Below are 5,000 nucleotides of genomic sequence, written 5' to 3' on the forward strand. Positions count from 1 at the left end.
TAATATATATATATATAATAATATATATGTATATTATATATATACACATATTCCTGAAAGCCATTTAATTTGAAATAGAAATCTCACTAATAATTAATTATATTCTTAATTATTAATTATCTCATATTTCCCAATTACAACCTCATTGCCGCCGCGGCCGTCACTCCTGACGCTCTCTTCCCCAGCATCCAGTGGAGGGGTCAATTCAGCGGTCATTTCTATATTCATTTCAAACTAGATAAGTCGTTGTAAAAGTCCATTATAGAATTATAAATGGTTATTCTACTTACAACGCTGGAAGCTAAGGCAGCATAGAGTGGCCAAACTTTCCAAGACAACACTGTCTCCAGGTCGGACCAATATACATACAAACCGCTATATTCATATAATTCCGAAGTTGAAAGTTTATACACCGAGGTCTTGTGTCGTGGCCTAAAACCTTACAAAATGGATACCAGAACGCACGAAACTAATCAAGCGGGTAAGTCTATTTATACATTCCTTATCTAGACGTACGTTCATACACCTCAGGCTGATACTGTCTATCCAATGAATATATGCACACTATTGACGAACCAGTGAAAAATTACCCAGTCTCTATGTAGCCTCTGTCTACACATTCTTTATATCTGGCTCATATCTACGCACTGTTTCTTTATAAACAATCAATATCAATTCGGAGCGTCTAAATAAGCCAAAAGCAATATGTAATATTTATTCAGCATCTTGTTAGGATATATCTATCTATTATCTATCTATCTATCTATCTATCTATCTATCTATCTATCTATCTACTATCTATCTATCTATCTATCTATCTATATATATATATATATATATATATATATATATATATATATAATATATATATATATATATCTATCTATTTATTTATCAATCTATCACAATTTCTCCCGCCCTTCTTCCTTCTCTGTCTTGTATGGCCGTCTCCCTTTTTCTGTTGGTTCTCACTCTCTCCCTCCCTCTTTCTCTATCTGTACAAATATATATGTGTTTATATATATATATATATATTATATATATATATATATATATTATGAAGCAAAGGAGGACTCAAAGTCCGAAAGTTTCGTGCGTCTAGCACTTGTCTTATTAGTCAAACCTATATATATATATATCTGTGTGTATGTATATGTATGTATGTATATATATAAATGTATGTATATATAAATATGTACGTATGCATTTGTCTTATATATAGAGTGGGATATATAGATACATAGTGTGTATTTTTCTGATGTATATATATATATATATATATATATAACTTTGATACTTACAGATATGCCAGAATAAAAGAACGTGGGATGCAACTATCTAAGCCTCAGAAAACAGCTTTGCTTTCATTTAGTTACTTATCTGTTTAATTATTTATTCGTGTTTCTTGTTTCATGTCAAGCTTTATCTGCCTCGTCAGAGTATTTACAATTTTGTGGATCCAACAGTGCCAAGTGTTGGTTCACTGCACCATGGTGAACACTGCTGTTGTTGCACCGCGATTGCTTATAATCCACCCAGCTGGATTAGTCGCTGCCAACCACAATATCAATCAAGGTTATCATAGAAAAAAAATGTCACCGTCATTTTTCATTGCTATAGCTTTCAATTTTGCAGCTTACACGTATTGTATTATATTTATAAAAGATATGTATTATATATAAAAAAAAATACAAAACGAGACAAGAACGCAAAATATCCAGAGAGTTAGGTGATGAAAAAAAACGGGCCAACAAAACATCCAGATAGATGATACAAAGAAAACAAGGACGGGTCATATATATATATAGCTACATTATATATATACATATATATATATATATATACATATATATATATATAACATATTATATTATATCTAATATCTATATATATTATAATATATATATATATATATATATATATATATATATCTACATATATATATATATATATATATATATATATATATATATATATATATATATATATATATATATATATATGATATATATAAAAACCTAATAATATCTATATATATATATATATCGATATATATATATATATACTTAGATATATAATATATATAATATATATATATATAAAAATGTGAGGATAAAATTCTTTTCGAAAACAAATATTTTCTCGAAAAATATTTTATCAATGATATTGCATTAAAAAATACCTTTAACGGTTTAAATTTATAAACAATTCATAAATGAGGGCAAAGGAAAAACATTTCTAATGCCAAGTATGCCGAAAAAATTGTACATATTGTCTATTAACCATATAATTTTTTGACAATACGCCGCTACTCGAAAAAAGGTCGACAGATATTTCTAAAAAATTCCATTATTACCATATCGGACCGATTTCAGAGTTAGCTGAATTATATAATATATATATATTTATATTTATATATTTATATATATACATATATACATACACACACGCACAACACACCACACACACACACAAACACACACACAACACACACCCACACGCATAATATATTTATAAATATATTATATATATTATTGTTTGCATTTCGGGGTGATAAATTTATTTATTTTATTTATTTTGCCAAATAAACACACGCACTACACACTCGTTCTTCCACTCTTGAGTACTGTTCAGTCCTGTCCGAAAATCTTTCATTCACGCTCTGTGACCTCCTCAGCGATATATATATATATATTATATATATATATATATAATATATATATATATATATATCTATATATATATATGACCTAACCATAGTGCACATATGAATTCCAGACGATATGAGGAGGGATTACATACTCACAGACGACAAATTATCCATTGTTAATCACAAACGAGGGTGGGTTCAATTCCTGCTATTAGCATTACAGAGAGGTGTGAATTATCTTTGTATAGATGTACAATTCAATGGTGTAGATGTAAATTTCCAGAGAAATGAAGAGGAATTTCATATTCACAGGCGATAAATTATCAATGGTTGAACACAATGAGGTATATCATTCTTGTTATATGATTAGGTATTTGCCACATTAATCACATACTGCTATTTACAAGAGGCTTGTAGCTATTTAACTTTTAAAGGCTGAAGGGCTTTCTAGAGATGCAAAGAACAGGAAAAAGGGAAGGGAGAAGAGAAGAAAGAGAGAGAAAATAAAGGAGGAGGGGCAAAAGGGGGGGGGGGACAAAAGAGAAGAGAAAAGGAAAAAGAGAATAAGAAGAAGAAAAAGAAAAAAGAGAAAGAGAAAGAAAAGAGGGAAAGAAATAGGGAGAAGGGAAAAAAAAGAAAAGAAAAACAAGAGGGTTCTAGTTATACAGAAGAATTAGTAGACGGCAAGTCTGGTTTTAATTTACAGGCATCTAGGAACTAGAGGAGAATATTATTTTGACCAGTAAAACAGCTAATTTATTGCTGTTGAAATCAGCTATGAATTTAAAGGAATCTAAAGAGATAACACGGTAGGGGTTTAGGGGTCAGAGGCTAAAATCAAAAGAAAATACATTCGGAAAATCTAAGTATAATATTATCAAAAAGTCATTTAAAATTTATTTATTTAATTTATTCATTTTTGTCTTAAGGAGTTGCCGTTATTATTCATACATTGACGGACTACAGGTCAAATCTTAGAAGATCATTTACAAGGTGTTGTGGGAATTGCTATCATAATGAAGATAATCATATTATCACCGAGGGAGTAGCCTTATTTATTTAATTTGAAATAGAATATGGGGCTTTAGTAAATCATTTTATTTTATTAAAGTTATGCGACTTAGATTAGATTAAGTTAAGAATTAAAATTAAAAATTACAATTAAGATTTAAAATTAAGATTTAAAATATGAGTTTGAAATTAAATAAAGCCTCAATTAAGCAGGTATAAGTACTAGTCATTTCCCTGTTCTCAAAATACTGATGCAGATATAAGGAAAAAGATAACTGTGTGTGAGAATCTTAGTTATCTACTTAAAGCAGTGCCTATACTAGTAAAAATCAAGTTATATCGATCTATCTATCTAGTACGAATATTCTAATCATTTAAAATATTTTAAAGTCTTCAATTTAGCGTGGACACAAACTTGACCTAGTTCGATATGGTTATTCAATAAGTTCTCTATTTTCTATGCTTTAGAATTCATACGGTCTCCATGGAGCATAGTTGGCCAACCAAACCCTACTATTTTTATACGGATTGCTCTCCAACTATTTCCCAATTAAGGTTATAATTATTATAGTATTTTTGAGTTCCCAGATTTGTTTGAAAGTGTGGTGGTACCAGCTTTATGACGTAATTTAAAGACGAGATGTGATTTCTAACTCTGGCTAGAAAATTAATTGTACATCAATGTAAAATATTTGTTATTCTCCGTGGATATGGTACATTTATAGATTACATTATTGTCCCACATAGACCAGGTGCCGGCAATTTTGATTTTTTTCTACACTTACACACAGGAGGAACAACTTCAGGTTTTGGATTATTCTTGGGTAGATGTCTTAGGTTCCTATTATTTGATTATCATGAGTATAATTGTCCTTATTGTTATTAATATTTCTATAGTTGGTGCGGATATCTAAAGTATTGCTATATTTATTGATCCTTCTGTTTCATCATTTAGGTCTAAATTCCTACCATGATTCTTATATTATTGGTATGTTACTATTATGTTAGTCTTTTATCCGACTGCATATTGTTGTTATAGATATCACTGATATCTTCATTCTCCTTATTTTCTCCAGTAGCCTTATTTCTTATTTCTATTATTAACATTATACTTCTATTAATATCGGCATTGGTATTATTACTATTAATGTTAATGTATTAGTCCTTCTTTGGGTACTAATTTCACTATGTTGATAGTTACTATTGCTGTTTTATGTTGGTAGTATATTATAATTGCTATTGGTATTCATGCTGATATTATTTTTATTTCTATCTTTCCTGGCTAGTTTAATGTTGTTATTATTAATCTTAGCTATTAAAGTGGACATATTTGGGAGGG

The 5,000-nt window shown here is 29.2% G+C and overlaps 1 protein-coding gene across 1 annotated transcript in view; it reads left to right on the forward strand.

Annotated features, from left to right (window-relative positions):
- Positions 1 to 163: 163 nt before the first annotated feature.
- The window catches only part of LOC115231253 (cyclic nucleotide-gated cation channel alpha-3-like), a 45,665-nt gene continuing 40,828 nt past the window's right edge, over positions 164 to 5,000 (forward strand). The window contains exon 1 of the mRNA XM_036500006.1: positions 164 to 481. The gene's annotated coding sequence lies outside the window, so the exon portion shown is untranslated. The remainder of the gene's footprint in view (positions 482 to 5,000) is intronic.

This window comes from Octopus sinensis, unplaced genomic scaffold (assembly GCF_006345805.1).
Source record: "Octopus sinensis unplaced genomic scaffold, ASM634580v1 Contig17966, whole genome shotgun sequence".
NCBI lineage: Eukaryota > Metazoa > Mollusca > Cephalopoda > Octopoda > Octopodidae > Octopus > Octopus sinensis.